The 16,762-nt window shown below is 40.2% G+C and overlaps 1 protein-coding gene across 3 annotated transcripts in view; it reads right to left on the bottom strand.

The window, feature by feature from the left end:
• TNFSF11 (TNF superfamily member 11) overlaps window positions 1-16,762 on the bottom strand; it is a 195,338-nt gene that overhangs the window by 39,721 nt on the left and 138,855 nt on the right. Inside the window, exons 1-2 of one of the 3 annotated variants that reach the window (XM_032150785.1) lie at window positions 5,960-6,184; window positions 2,150-2,292 (exon numbers count right to left, since the gene is read on the bottom strand). The exons of the other annotated variants lie outside the window; for them this stretch is intronic. The gene's annotated coding sequence lies outside the window, so the exon portion shown is untranslated. Of the gene's footprint in view, window positions 1-2,149; window positions 2,293-5,959; window positions 6,185-16,762 lie in introns of those variants that run through there. 3 annotated transcript variants of the gene reach the window in all.

The raw sequence follows: 16,762 nt of genomic DNA, 5'->3' as shown, positions 1-16,762 counted from the left end.
CTAATGAAACCTCTCACCTAGGACTGGCCTCCCTAATAATCTAATCCAGCTTACCCGTTACCCTTTACAAGCAACTTGGTCTTATTACATTCCCTTCAGCTAACAAATTAACTAATAAGTGATAACAAATTAACATTGACTATGTCAATGGGCAATTGAATTAAAATTTTATGTTGGCAGTCTTCTGGAAATATACTGCCTTACCCCTCTTAACTTAAATCACACAATTTATAAATTTAGAAAGGTGAGTTTTATTTCTTTTTATTTTTTTGAGACAGAGTCTCGCTCTGTCGCCCAGGCTGGAGTGCAGTGGCGCAATCTCGGCTCACTGCAAGCTCCGCCTCCCGGGTTCACGCCATTCTCCTGCCTCAGCCTCTCCAAGTAGCTGGGACTACAGGCGCCCGCCACCACGCCTGGCCAATTTTTTTGCATTTTTAGTGGAGACGGGGTTTCACCGTGGTCTCGATCTCCTGACCTCGTGATCCGCCCGCCTCGGCCTCCCAAAGTGCTGAGATTACAAGCGTGAGCCACTGCGCCCGGCCAAAGGTGAGTTTTATTTCTTAAGAATGGAATTACAACCTGCAGGCAGGAAGGGCACCCTGCCACCGGAAAAAACCTAAAGCAAGCCCTTCAACAGAGGGAAGAGTAACACAAGAATTTAAGCTGAAGGGGTTGGCAAAGCATACATATTCAACAGGACATAGGAAGAGCTATGAATATTCATGAAAGGGCGTAAGCATGCATAATAGGCAAACATGCATGTTACATGCGTCCCACAGGTCCGTTGGGATGGAGATTTAACATTTAAATGTATACAATTAGGTGAAGAAGGGACAGGAAGGCACTCAAATGTGCATCCTCTGTAAAACCAGCCAGAACTAGTCCATGGTTGGTGGTCTCTTATCAGGAGAAAGTTACAGAAATCAGTCTCTTGTCCAGTCAAAGCTGGCACTGTGGCTTGTGTAACAGGTGGGGCTCAGTTATTCAGTGTCTGATGGCTAGGGAGCTGCAACTGCTTCAACATCACTTATCTCAAAGCTAGTGTTGTTTAGCTGCTGGAGAAAGAGGAAGAAGAAACCCTGTGGGAATGAGAACATGGTTTGTTTGTTAAGTGTAAAGTGTGCGACTTAACCCTTACTTGGCATGGCCATAGCTCTTGTTTACAATTTGGAATCTTATTGCCATAAACAGTCTATTCTGTCAGTCTTATGATCTCTGTTTTAACATTAATGCTATCAGCTGTTGTGTCTAAACAGCAAAAGGAAGGGGATATAATGAGGCATCTGACTTACCAACCCATCATGGTTGGGAACTCAGGTGGATTTTTTTTATTATTATTTTAAGGTTTCTCTGAGGTCCTCTTGGCCAAACATGGCCTATTTGGTTGGTTTGGTTTAGCTCTCACCCCTAAAGGAGTGCATTTCTAATGGCAAATTATCAGACATTATGGAAAACTGGATGGGAGGTGGAAGAGGAAAAACATCTGGGTCATGTACGAAGATATATAACTGTTTATATCTTCTGTGCACAATGCTAGAAATATTTAGAGTAATTTTATCTCTTACTTTCTAGAAAGCAACTCTGTTTGATAGGTTTTTAATTCATTAATATTATCTCAGACTTATTCCTAAAATAAAATTAATCTAAAGTATTAGAGCTTTTAAATAAACTTTTGGGAAATACAAAAATTAATTAGAGAGATTGTAGCTGTTTCTGAAAATGTAATTAAATAATATCAAAGGGTCTTATTGTATTCATTTCCTAAATGTTTCCTGAATCTGTCTCCACTTCAGTTTTCCTCAGAAAATAATTTTTTATTGTTTCTTCTTTGAAACTCTTATTTTAGCCATATTAGGTCTTCTATAGTACATTGTTTAACTTGCAGTTTCATTTTATTTATTTTTTATTTATTTATTTATTTATTTTTGAGATCTTCTGTCACCAAGGCTAGAGTGCAGTGGTGCGATCTCGGCTCACTGCAACCTCTGCCTCCCGGGTTCAAGCAATTCCCCTGCCTCAGCCACCTGAGCAGCTGGGATTACAAGCATGTACCACCATGCCCGACTAATTTTTGTATTTTTAGTAGAGATGGAGTTTTGCTATGTTGCCCAGGCTGGTCTTGAACTCCTTACCTCAAGTATCTGCTTACCTCGGCCTCCCAAAGTGCTGAGATTCCAGGCATGAGCTGCCACACCTGGCCTTTATTTATGTTTTCATCCTGAATATGTTCCTTCATTTGATCTAGATCTATGTTCAATATTTCAGCAGTTTCTGTTCTATTATTCAGGTGATCTGTTGGACTTTAAAGTCCAAAATTAAATTTTATTTCAAGAAATCCTTTTTTCTCTTCAATTGATCTTTCACAATAGCTTCTTATACCCCCTCAATAATTCTCCTTACAATCATTTATAAAATTCACCTCTGTTTCTTTACCAAACCTTCTCTGTAAACAAGCTGCTGAGTTTATTTGATTCAAGTCCCTCTTTCAAGCTCCTGAGACCCTTTGGGTGATACCTGACCCTTCTTTTCCTACCAATGTCCATTGGTGTTGGTCCCCATTGCTTCTGGATATGTCAGATTATTAGAAGGGTCTTGGGCAATGGTAGACATCCATGAAGTGAGGGGTAAGGAAGATGCTTCCTCACCAGGATGGCAGCATAAGAAGGACTGGGGATCTCTCAGGGCTGGAAATTTCAAGTAGATTCCATATGTCTGTGAGGATGCATGGGATTACCTGGCCAAATGATTATAATCTCCCAATAAGCTATGGGATTGATTCTGTCTTCAGACTTCCCCAAATCTACTAATACTTAGGTCTGCTCATTGCTGTAAATAATTTTGTCCAGAAGTTGGCTTGTGCTCTTCTATTCCTATACTGTCTCCTTAGGTCCTAAAGCCTCAGGTAGACTTCCCATCCCCATATACTCTCTGTGTTATTGAGATGGGAGTGGGAGGGTGTCAAGGAATAAGGCTATGCTGCCATATTCCCAGAGTGCTTGTTCCCTCCTTCTTGTCTGTAAATGAGCCTCTCATCATTTCCTGCCTAAGTACTAAAATGTCTTCCCTTTCATCCTCCTTCCAGCAGTCTCCTCTCACTTAAATCCATCTTCCAGATTGATTCATTTATCACGAACAACTGGATGTATAACTTCCCCTCTTGAAACCACTCAGCAGCCTACCAACACTTAAGATAAAGTCCAGGCTCTTTACAAACTCTTCCTTAATTTTTTCCCATCTCTGTCTTTAGCCTCAACATCCATCACTGCCTTGCACTTAAAGTTCTAGTTTTAGAACATAAAGAATAACTTGTAATTTTCTTGAACATCATACTATTTATTTCAAACCTCTATTTCTTTGTTCATGCTGATAATTTAGTCATTCAACAAACACGTACTGCATACCAACCATGAGTCTGGTACTATGGTAGGCATAAGAGATATAATGCTGAATAAAATAGATAATTGTTGTGCCCACAAAGCTTATACTCTAAGGCAAATGTTGTAGTAACATTGAAAGAATAGAACCTAATAGATGCAAAGAGAAAATAAAGCATATTATTTCTTCCCTGCAACCAGAGTTTAAAACCATTCAGTAAACTGCTTTATTTATTACATGGAAGATCTCAGTAGACCATGGCATTACCATAACCATAACAACTAAACAAAGCCACCAGATAAACTAAATAAAAATATATATATATATATTTTTAAAGTTATTGATGAGCTGATAATGCAAAAAAAAAATCTAAAGGGAATTCCACATGAACATTCTTTTCTAGATAAGAAAGATTAACAGTCCCTTTCCTCCCTTGGAACATTTGTCAAGCATAAACACAGATAGGTGTAGTGTTGAGTTTGCTGTAGGCAGAGATATTTTACTGGAGCTGATGTAACAGATTAAAATCTACAAATGCCCAACTATTTTCTCCAATTACTGGTCTTCTTCCCCGACAGATTTTGTTGAGTACTGGGCAAAGTGGGTGGGGAACTGGGCTGGGAAGGTAGAGAGAGAAATCTTCTAGTGTATGAGAGAAGCTTGTCAGAGAAAGAGAACAAAATAAGAATATAAAAAAATATATCCTTCAAGATATTTGAAATAAGAGTTGCACTGAAACTACTTAAAGCTACAATCCAGCTCAGTTTCTAATTGGATTGAAGTCCTCACCTTAGCTGCAAAATAATATCTACATTAGTTCTTTTATATACAATACTTGGTATACAATTTTTAAAATCATATGATGTGACAAGAAGCTGAAATGCATGGTTCATAATGAAGAGGGAAAAAATATCCAATTAAAAACAGACCAACAGATGACCCAAATATTGGAAATAGTAGACAATAATTTTTTTTTTTTTTGAAACGGAGTTTCATTCTTGTTGCCCAGGCTGAAGTGCAATGGTGCAATCTCGGCTCACCGCAACCTTCACCTTTTGGGTTCAAGCAATTCTCCTGCCTCAGCCTCCCAAATAGGTGGGATTGCAGGTATGTGCCACCATGCCCAGCTAATTTTGTATTTTTAGTAGAGACGAGGTTTCTCCATATTGGTCAGGCTGGTCTCGAACTCCTGACCTCAGGTGGTCCGCCTGCCTTGGCCTCCCAAAGTGCTGGGATTATAGGTGTGAGCCACCATGCCCAGCCTACAATAATTTGTAAATAATTCTTTTACATATAGTAAAGAAAACAGAGGCAAAGGTAAACAAAATGGATGAAGAGACAGAAAATTGCAACAAAGAAATGGAATGTTTTTAAAAATAAGCATGTGGATGTTCTAGAACAAAAAAATAAAATATCTAAAATTAAGAATTAACTAGATTAACTTAATAACAGACTGGATAACAAAAAAATTAATGAATTCAAAGCCAATTCAATAGAAAACTTCTAAAATAGAGGAACAATAATTAGAAAATTTAACAGAAGAGGACATGAGAAATACATGAGACATTATCAGAAGGTCTGATATATGTGTAATTGGAGTTCCAAAAGGACAGGAAAAAAATGCAACAGAAGGAATATAGAAGTATATTATGGTGAGAACTTTCCAAACTGATTAAAGACATTAACTCATTGATTTAAAATGTCAGAAAATCACAAAGTGGGTAGGTACAAAGAAATCTACACCTAGCCACACCATAATCAAACTGCTGAAACCCAAAGACAAAGAAAAAAACCTTAAAACCAACAAGTAGTCCATATTTTTTCCCTCTAGCTGGAAATCTCAGGTAGGTTTCATAATTTCTTTGTTTTTTTTTTTTTTTTTTTGAGATGGAGTTTTTGCTCTGTTTCCCAGGCTGGAGTGCAATGGTGCAATCTCGGCTCACTGCAGCCTTCGCCTCCTGGGTTCAAGTGATTCTCCTGCTTCAGTCTCCCGAGTAGCTGGGATGACAGGGGTCTGCCACCACACCCAGCTAATTTTTGTATTTTTGGTAGAGACAAGGTTTTACCATGTTGGCAAGGCTGGTCTTGAACTCTTGACCTCAAGTAATCCACCTGCCTTGGCCTCCTAAAGTGCTGGGATTACAAGTGTGAGCCACCCTGTCCAGCCTAATTTCTTTGTTCTTACATAAATGATAAAAAGTCCTCTGGTCACTTTGAGTCCTGTGAACACACTCATTTCAAAAATTAAAAGAAGAGGTCCAAGTTAATAATAAAAGCTTTGATTGAATTTCAAGTTAAATCTTCTTTCCTCCCTCAATTCAGAACTTTCAGTCTGGAAACTTTACCATGGGAAGGGGAGCCTGCTATGGGTGGGATGGAACTGGAGGGGACTTATTTGACTAGTAAAGTTATAACCTAGGTTGGTGCTCTCTGAGCTTGGTAAAATGTTCAGCGTGAACTCTTTCATTCATGGTACTCTTTCGTGTTTTCTTAAAGATTTTCCCACTGGAAACATCTGACTGAAACTCCCTCTCCCTAGCTGACTGTTTACAATTCTCCCCTCAATTTCTGCAACTAATAGTACCTCTCATTCTTTTCTTCTGGCTACAGCCTGCCTCTGGCTGGAAACCTTCTTGGATGGAGTCCCTTTAAAAATGATCCTCAGACTGTCCCCTTCCTGGTTGCCCACGTCACATCTCTCGTACACATTCTGCCTTGTTGTCAGTGAAAACACAGTTTGTTTTCACTGCTTGCAGCTTGGTCTTAGCTCTGCCACCAGAGAGGCAGCTTCAGACACCATTTGCTTTCAATCTTCTTAGATGTGAGACAAATCCCAGGCTCTTAGTTACCTGAAACTTCACAACAAATATCAACCTCTCCAACTGCTTATCTCAAAGCCCCTCTCACAGATTCTCTAAACAAACTATGGCTTGATTACTTCAACCTCAATTATGTATATCCTTAACTTAGTTTCCAGATTCCTTCTCTACAAGTATCTTTCTTCGAAATATGGGAGTTTTTGCCACCTAGGATTTAGTTTCCACTTTAACATGCTGATACACAAGCAAACACAGTCACCATAAAGTGTAATTAGTAAAATGTGTCCTGGGAGCACATGAGAGAAGTTCTTAACCTAGACTTGGGAGTCCAGAAAAGAGTTTTTGGAGGAAGCCATATTTAAGATGAGGCTTGTGGGATGAGTCAGTTATCCAAGCAAAGTGGGAAGACACACATATAAAAGCCAAGAAGCAAAACAGGATGTATTCAAGGAACTGAAAGAAGTTTAGTGTAGCTTGATCAGAGTGGAAGGAAGAATAGTGAAAAATGAGACTAGAAAATGAGCAGGGATTGAGTCACAAAGCTTTTGTCACTCACAATAAAAATTTGAATTTTATTCGGGAGCAATGGAGAGTCATTGAAAGTTTTTTTCTCAGGAAAATGACATGTCTGTTGTGTAATTTAGAATGTGCTTTGACTGCAATGTGGAGAATAGGTTTGAGGGATGGTGGTAGAAAGAGATGGGCAGAGCAAGTCTGGACTCAGAGAGCTGGTCACTAGACCACGGGCCACATCCAGGCCAGGACCGAGCATGGTGGTGGCAGAAGGGATGGAGAGAAGCAATGAGTCTCGGAGGCACTTAGGAGTGGAGTCTATTGGGTTTGGTGACTGACTGGCCATGACATGGTGAGGAAGAGGAAGGAGTCAAAGATGCCACACAGGTTTCTGTCTTTGGCAACTGAATTGGTGCCACTAGCTGAAATGAAATGCTCTGGAGGAAGAGCAGGTTGGCCAAGCTCCACTTCACACTCATAGGTCTGAGATGCTGGTGAAGCCTTTCCTGCTTCTGTTTGTTTCATTGACAACCTTCTTCAACCTTCAAACCTCAGCCCAGAGGATATCCCCTTCTTGCTGTTCCCAAATTCCCAGAATTTTCTAAGAGCCCTTCGTCTCTTGCTCCTCACTCACCTTTATTTTTTATTTGTTTTATTTTACTTTTTTGAGACATTACCCAGGCTGGAATGCAGTGGTGCAATCTTGGCTCACTTCAACATCCACCTCCCAGGCTCAATCTTGTGCCTCAGCCTCCTGAGTAGCTGAGACTACAGGTGTGTGCCACCATGCCCGGCTAATTTTTGTATTTTTAGTAGAGATGGAGTTTCAGCATGTTGGCCAGGCTGGTCTTGAACTCCTGGCCTCAAGCAACCTACCCAACTTGGCCTCCCAAATTGTTGGAATTATAGATGTGAGCCGCCGCATCCGGCCTGTCATTCACCTTATCCTATCACTTTCCTCATTACAGTGACTTTAACTATATGAGGGTCTTCTCTAACAGATTATAAAAGCCTTAAAGATACAGAATCTGTATTATTCATCATTTGTACTCTCATCGCCTAGCAAAATTCCTGCACATAGTAGGCTCTTTATTAGTGTTGTTGAATACAGTGGATCCTCCTCAATCCGAAAATATTGAAGCAGTAATACAGATGCAAACATGTATATGGTAAGATGTTTCTGACAAACATATATCAGACATACCCACTGGGGCAGACATCATCATTACAACAATACACATGTATCACATGCAAACAAGGTACTGCCAGCCTTCTAGGAAAGGTAGAAGAAAAAGAGTAAAAACTGAGATATCCAGATGGAGCTTTGTTAAGAAGGATCGAATGCCTGAACCCATGTCATATCAGCTCTGTCTGACTGGGGATCTTATGTATCTCTGTTATAACAAGCTCCCTCTCATGAAACTGTACACAGGTTTTACCAAAGTTACCCCCTGCAAAATAAGAGGATAGAAATAAGTGATTGTCTTACACATGAATATATTCATGCTCCATTACAGAATGAAAGCTTTAGAAATCTATCCTAAAACAAAGTGGCTAAAAAGAAGGACTCTGAGCCCACATGTCCTGTGATTCATTCCAGGATCTGCCACTTAATGGCTGGGTGATATTTCTATGCCTTAGTTTCATCATTTGAAAGACAAAACACTCAATGGGAGTGGTTACAGGGTCCCACTGCTGGTACGCCTAAGTGGTGCAGTGATCTGATTCAGTACTTATGGAGTTGTTTTAAGTATAATATGAATCAATCTATACCAAATCCTTAGAACAGTGCTTAATATATGCATGTTGTTGTTCTCACCATTCTTCTTTTGATTATTACAGTTTTGTTGTTGTTGTTACAATGACTACTACACAGCATCATTATTCAGCCAATCAGATTTCCATCAACATCAGTCAGCCCTGTAAGTAGGAGGAAAGGCACCAAGGAAAAGCGTTGTCACAAAGTCCATGCACTTTCCTTGGTGGCAGCATAATGAATCTTGAGTAATCATTCTGGCTCTTATCTTTGAAAATAAATCCAGTGTATATGAAAAGAAAGAAAAATCGAAGCATTGGCTAGACATCCCCTATAGTAAAGGACAGCCACTGGCCGTTAGAAATGATAGGTGAAAGCTGGGGAGGAGCCAGAAGAATCCCACAGGAAACAAGGAACACGCAATAGGACAGCTGCAGGCTCGCCCAGCAGGTGCCCCTCAGCAGTGCAATGGTCCCATTCAGGCCTATGGTGCCGACCATGGCAAGAGCTTGAGGAAAAGTCGGAGTACATCAGCATACCCTGTTTACTCAAGCAGAGGCATTCTATGAAAATATGGCTGGGCGTGGTGGCTCACTCCTGTAATCCCAGCACTTTGAGAGGCCGAGGTAGGTGGATCACTTGAGGTCAGGAGTTCAAGACCAGCCTTGCTAACATGGTGAAACCCCGTCTGTACTAAAAATACAAAAAGTAGCCAGGTGTGGTGGTGTGTGCCTATAATCCCAGCTACTTGGGAGGCTGAGGCAGGAGAATCACTTGAACCCAGGAGGCAGAGGTTGCAGTGAGCCGAGATGTACCCTTGCACTCCAGCCTGGGTGACAGAGAGAGACACTGTCTCAAAAAAGAAAAAAAGAAAGAAAGAAAAGAAAATATTTAAGTATTTCTACTGTGATTGGTTATAATTCAAGAGGTGTGTTATAAAAGGTAAGATTAATTTTTTATCTAAAACATTTACTTATTTTTCAATTGTAAAATTTTTTTGAGAAAAAAATTATTGAGAAATACACAAGATCATTGTTCATACCAAGTCATCTGTTAGCATGTTAATATGCCTAAACTCTTTTTTGTTATTATTATTAACATATTTAAGGACACTGCAGGACAAGTGGGCAGACTGCATCACCTCAGTTTATTTTGGACATTTACACTTACATTTGACATTTACCCTTTCTATACACAATTTTTATGGAAATTGTGTGACTCATCTCTAAAGGCATTTATAAGAATATAAAATTTCTTAATATTTTCAAAGAAAAATTAGCATTTCTAAGAGCCATATACTGAATTATATTAACCATCTTGGACTACAGAAAGTTCAGCTAAAATTTACTGCCTTTGAAGGCAAATGTCTATTGCTGGAATTTTCAAGCCCAACATGGACAGAGGCTTGGTGGGGAAGCTGTAGAGTGGATTAATCACTGGGTGGGTCATTAATCTCGTAATCTTTAAGGTTATTTCCAGTCCTGACATATAAACTAGCGGTCTTAACTGTCCCTTCCAGGTGTCATAAACTGCAGTTTGCAAAATGTTTTGAAATAAAAATATTCTATATGAGTCCATATTTATTGTTCATTATCTGTATCCACTAGAACATTCTGCAATGATGAGAATGTTCTCTATCTGTACTGTCCAATACGGCAGCCATTAGCCATGTGTGGCTATGGACACCTGAAATGTGGCTGCCACAATGGAGAGCACAGATCTATATCCACTTTTTAGAATCTCTTATTTACATTTGCTTATTAGCATTTTGCATTTAAAACATTATTTTTCAAATAAGGGCCTGGCACAGAGTAGCTCTCAGTGAATATTATATAGTTTTGTTTAATTCCTTGAATCTTTGGATTCAAAGTCAAACATTTAATTCACCCAATCTTATAGGCTGCTTTAAATATAGTAGCAGTTTCTTATTTCATTCTCATTGTGTCAGAAGTCCAAGGATAATAAAAGTTCAAGAACTTCATGAACCAGCTCAGCACATGAACTCAGAGATTAGTCAACAACTTAAACAAACAAGGCTGGCCAGCTGGTCTCTGCTCTATTTTACCACAGTCTGGGGCAGGAAAAAGGCATTTAGGAAAGGACTTGAGAGTGTATCCCTCTCCTCATCACCCATCCCCCTCCCCCCAATCTATCAGTTTAACCTGCACTACTTTTGGCTGATGATAAAGGAGTTGGCTCTAGGGACCCCACCAGTCACACCAAAACTGTGCCCCATGGAACCTGGGGCTTGTAGGGCCCCATCCCAGTGAGACACAGCATGGTTCCCTGTGTCCCAGATCTTCCTATTAGTCTGGCTGGGCCTCCTCACCATAGACCTTCAGCCACAGATGACTACAACTGCATGGCTTCTCACTTTTCTGTTGTTTAATGTCCAAGGAGGGCAGTTTGGAAACACCAAGAAGAGTTTAGACAAATAAACATGATCAGGACACACCATAATGAATGGGCTCCACCACACAGCCAGACTGCCCAGCTTCATGGTTTCAGACTGTTTGGATTCACCATAGAACTTTGCTTTTTCTGCAATTGCTCCCTTTAGAAGGACAGCAGGTCCAACTAGGCTGGCATTGAGTACACGGTTCATTCAGTACTTGCTGTAAGAGTGAAGTCTTGCATGCAATGTTTGCTGGCTGAGTTTTACCACTGCTGTCCTACTGGTGAAAAGGACTGAGGACCTCAGACCTATAGGCACTAAAGATTAGGAGATACTCCTATGTCAGAGTTTACCATAGTCTAAAATAAATGGGCTTTGTCAATGGGCTGAATTTTGCACCTCTTCCCCCTAACCCCCACAAAAAATCCTCCTGTGTTGAAGTCCTAGCCCTCAGTACCCCAGAATGTGACCATATTTGGAGACAGGGTCATTATAGAGGTATTTAAGTTAAAATGAGGTAGTTAGGTTGGGATCTAATCTGATGACTGTCCTGATACAAAGAGAAAATCTGAATACAGCCACATACAGAGGGAAGACAATATGAAGACACAGGGAAATGACAGCCATTCACAAGTCAAGAGGAGCCCCTGGAACAGATCATTCCCCCCATGGCTTTAGGAATAAGTCAACTCTGCAAACACCTTGACTTTTGACTTGTGGTCTCCAAGACTGTGAGAACGTAAGTTTCTGCTCTTTAAGCCACCCAGTCCCTGGTACTTTGTTATAGCAGCCCTTGCAAACAAATACAGACTTTTTCTCATTCCATCTCTGTAAAGCCACAGACTTCTTAGTAGGGATACGACTTCTTTGCTTGGGATCCTCTTTTACTGTCTTGAATAAAGAGCCAGGAGGAACACAGGGAACTTCTCTGACCTAGGTTGGAGCTATTTTTCCTTCCTGGACTCTTTTGTCCTAAATGTAACAAATAAGTTGTGTCAATTTACTTGATACCCCTCTCCCTTTTCTTTCTCCTCTCCCATTTCCCAGAGTGAATTAGTCTTCCCAGGAAACAGCTCCAGAATCCAGTCTTTCCCCAGGGAGGCCAGGGAAGCTCTGAAGGATTCCCCAAGTCCAAGTCAATGCTTTCAAGGTTGGCCCTAAGAAAACCCAGGCTGCCATGAATAGTAACTCTTATCAGATTCTTCTTGTCCCAGTAGTATTTTGTCAAGATCTCTAGGAACAAACTACCTGCTCCATAAAATATTTTCTTCTGTGTACTGCCCCCAAATAATCAAATTTATTGATGAATTGAAAGGTATATTGCCTTTCATTTTACTTGAAAGATGAGATGTCTTTATTGCCCATCACAAGTAGTTGATTCCTTTTACCATTCGGGATGGTCATATTATAGCCATTCTATTAGACAGTTAGCCATATTTGGAGAACCCCAAAGGCTACTGAAGACCACAGAGGACTTTTCTGCCCTGTTCTGATGCCTACCCTGGTCTGGATCTACATCCCTGAGAAAATTGGACCTCACGGGTCAAGAGCAAGGGTCAGAGCCAAGCACAAGGCAAGAAAGCTTAGGCTGCTTCTGGTTTTGTTAACTAAAACTATCATTTACTTCATCAGCATGACTCATACACCAGTACAATACAACATATAGGAAACAGTGGGAGAAGTAAATCAACCCCACCACTCAGGGTTCTACCATCTGTAATGGGGGTTATACTGAAAGGGGACCTGAATGGAGGAAGGTGATAACAAGGAGGGAACTTATTAAGGAAGGTGAAAAATAGGAAACTTAGTAAGAGAGGGCATTATTATAAATACCCTGAGGCAGGTGTTTGAGCCTCCTCACTGGCAAAGCATTTGTCAAAAAAAAAAAAAGAAAAGAAAAACATGGCCCAGCAAGACAGTGACCCATTTCTGGCTGCAGCACTAAACCGTCCTTCCTGTGTCACCATCATTCAACAGGTGTTTAGAACACAAGAGGTGTCCTGTGGTCCAGGGTTGCCCAGCCCTCACATTCATTAATCTTTCAGGGAGAGAAATTGGCTTTCTCTCCCCATAACTCTCAAGGAGGAAGCAGCCACATATTTTACCTGAGGAGCTCATTTCAAGTACAATATTAAATACTTTTTGATTTTCCTTCAGTAAGTTTTTCTTTATAGTTAATGAAGCTCCATCATGCTATAATCTTAAATGTTTTTATAATTTTAATTTAATATCATGTTATATTTAATGTAAGTTTAATTTAATATAAAATTTTACTTTACTATGAATCAATGTGTATCTATAAAAAAATAAAAATGTTAAGAAGAAAGTAATAGTTATTCATAATCACTTACTGGTGAAAATCAATGTTAATAATTGAGTATATGATATCTGTATATATGTATATAAACGTATGCACATGTGTGTCTTGCTTTTATTTGATGTTATAAGAATTTCTCAATAAGTTATCCTTATAAGTATTTCTCAATAAGTTATCTCAATATCATCAATAAATACGTTTTATCATCAATAAATAGAATCTTCGTAAGTAAGTTTGACTCTGTTTTTGGTTGTTATGTTTCTTTTAACACCCACAGTTATTTGGTGGCACTAAGAATAAATCACTAAACTTTTTATTCTAAATCCCAAATTATGAGAATGGTAGATGGCCTAATCCTATCTCTAAAACCCACCCAATCCCCAATGCTCCTGGGGGGTTAGAGTCAAAAATAGAAAGAATTAGGGTTCCAGAGATTGGTAAGAATTAAACATATCACTTTTTTTTTTTGACTTAGAAATTCAGTGGTTTGTTCTTTAGGGACAGAAAACATCCATGGTATCAAAAGAGCCACAACAAAATGTCCTACTTCCCACTTTAATAGCTGCACCCCATAATTTTCTCAGCCATTGCCCATTGTTGGACATTAAACTTGTTTCCCACTTTTGGCTCGCATATGTAACAATGCGATGAATTTTACTGGGTATGGATCTTTTGCTGATTTCCATATGTTATCCTTAGGCTATATTCCTAGAAGAATTACTAGATGAAAAGGTAAAATTGTAAGGCTCTTGATTCCTGTGTTAAACTATAATTTATAGTCTTGCAGCCAACACAATCTTCAAAAGAATATAACCTTTTATCATCTTAAAATGGGCCATTCAACTTCCTCCTCACCAGATCCAGTAACTTCAGTTTCTTTAAACTTTTAACTTCTCTCCAAGGAGAGATGGGATTCCAGGATCTCAAGGAATTACAGTCAATCCCGGATGGAGAAGCCTGCATACGACAAGACTCCACAAATAGGATGGAAGAGCGTTTGGAGTCCATTTTCCCAGGAAATCTCAGGCTGCTTGGACATGCTGTTCTCAAATGTATATTCTTCCCAGCTCTTGAAGGGCCACTATCCCTGCTTCCACCATAGAAAAGGGAAAACAGATGCAGTGACCATATTGATAAAACCCCAAGCCAGCATGATTGTTCTGGCAAACACAAATGAAGATACAAAGGCAATGGGGCTTAATATATTTTAAATCAAGGCCATCCCAACTGACATGTATTTAGTCTCTTTGTAGACATTTCAACAAATAGGCACAAAGAGTCTGATAGTGCCAGGCACTGTGGTGATGCTGGGTGTGCAGGAGCCAAGAACATATGCACAGCCTCTATCCATGTGGAGTTTAGTTTCTGTGGGTAAGTGAGTATGTACAAGAAGTGCCATGATGCAGTCAGAGGGGGAAGCCTTCCTGCCCAGCTGGAAAGCCTGTGGACGACACAATGCAATCTGACCTTTCCATCATCAGCCCAAACAGCCCCAATCCCATGCCCTCCCACACCTTCAGAAGAGAAATCTTTGTGCATTTCTTTTACTTCTCTACACTTCACATGCTATTGAGAAGCACTGAGACAGAGCACAATCAAAGAGGCAAAGCACTGGATTTCACTGAGACACCAAATCTGAAAACAGGAGAGGAGACAGCCCTTGCTGACCCCTTTCAGCCCCCACATTAGATGTGTCCACAAAGGTAGACAGTAAACAGGAAAACTCACCACCACCCTCACTGTGACCTACTATCTTGGAGGCCAGACTGGCAAATTTCCTATGCAAATAAACCTCTTTGCTGGATGTCTAAGGCAGGTTTTATTTGCAGAGCAACTGACCAAATCCTGGGGCTCTGATGAGAGCCCAGACCTTCCCGGACCTCTCCGCAGGACCCTGGGTCGTCCTGAGCATGTCTGCTCATAGTGCTAGTCTGTCCAGGGGTGTTTGTCATCTGCTTCATTGTATGTCTGTCTGTTTGTCTTCTCTCCAAATCTTTAGCAATTCAACAATAAACACCAGAAACCTAACTCTACTCAAAACATTCACAGAGGCGCTGCAACCATGCTTAATGGCATTGAAGCGAAGGAAGTGGGGCTGGGGGAAACAGGGTGTTGGTGGGTGTTCCCAGTTCCTATGGTCACAGCCTTAGCCACAGCCTTGAAACACACAGTATCGGGTTCTCAGCTAGCCCCCTTGGCGGGGAGAGCTGGGAGTTTCTGACCTCCTTTGGGGTTAAGGCTGCTGGTCTCAGTCTGTGCGTAAGCGAGTGGTCACAGTCCTTAATTGCAAAGGGGAAGTGGTCAGAAAACACATTCTGTCCTGGCAACATTGATAACTTGTAAGATACTTTGGAAGAATGCCAGAAAGTAACACTGAGGTTGTCTATGAAACTAAATATACATACATCACTTATGTGTTTGCTTATAATTTCCAACATGTTCTGAAAAGAAAAAGAAAGGAAGCAGAGGGAAAGGAATTAGAGGTAGAGTTCACAATAAAGCCAATAGAATTCTCTGCCATTTCCTTTTTTCAGTGAAGAGATCACTTTAAAATAATAACATCTAACAAATCCAACAATTACTATGTCCAGGGTCCTAGTCAACGCATTTTACATGTATTGACTAATTAATTTATCATAACAGTTTTATACACCAGTCCTTTATTTAAAATAAATAAATGCTCCCATCTTATGGATAATGAAACTGAAGTCCAGAAAGTTAAGTCATATATAGGATCCCTAAGATCTAGTAAGTACTGGAGCCAGGATTTGTTCCCAGGCAAATGACTCCAGGTTAACACTAAAAAATTACACCCTGCTAAAAGGGCTGAATAATTTCTATCAAATTCAAAATGAATTATCCCATGGCAAAGGGACATAGGATTTGGATCATGCTGCTAATGAAGTTGTTGTTACCAAGATCAAGACACAAGGATCAACAGCAGTTTTAAACTGGACGCTGAGGCTCAGGCCCATAAGCTGGGAAGTATATTGCTTTGGCGCTACCTTCACATTTCTTATGAAGAAAGCAATCTAGAGAAATGCAGTAAACTTTGACCATACTAAGTTTCCAATTTGATCTCGAATGTTGTTTCTGTTTGGGGCCACCATGCTATCTGAGCTGTCATTTTGTTACCTGACCAAAGATAAAGGAGTTATTGCCAGGGCATGCTGTAATATTCCTCCTGGAGTTCAAAGTAGTTAAGTCTAGAAACAAAATAAAACCTTATAAGCTAGTAGACAGTGAAATTGAGACCACAAAGCACACTTGGTGATCATATGCCCACACTTTGTCTTCCAGGAAAAACATGAGAAAGAGTGATTCTGTCTTTATGAGCTGGCTGTGCTTAAAATGAAAGTGAAGGGTGAGGCTCCCGGTCTCCACTTTTTGTCTCTGAAGGCTGGTGAACTTTCTGGGGACTGCTTTGAAGCCTGCATTGGGGTGACCTAGATACTGCATTAAGTCCAACAACAGTTTATGGAGTATCCACTGTATGAAGAAGGCCATGCTAAATACTGTGCAGGACACAAAAATTGAAAAGCAAAGGCTGAGCCTTCCAAGAGCTCATGGGGCTAAGAGTCATAACT

This window comes from Hylobates moloch, unplaced genomic scaffold, assembly GCF_009828535.3.
Source record: "Hylobates moloch isolate HMO894 unplaced genomic scaffold, HMol_V3 SCAFFOLD_4, whole genome shotgun sequence".
Taxonomy (NCBI): domain Eukaryota; kingdom Metazoa; phylum Chordata; class Mammalia; order Primates; family Hylobatidae; genus Hylobates; species Hylobates moloch.
This window is presented reverse-complemented; position numbering and strand designations above follow the sequence as displayed.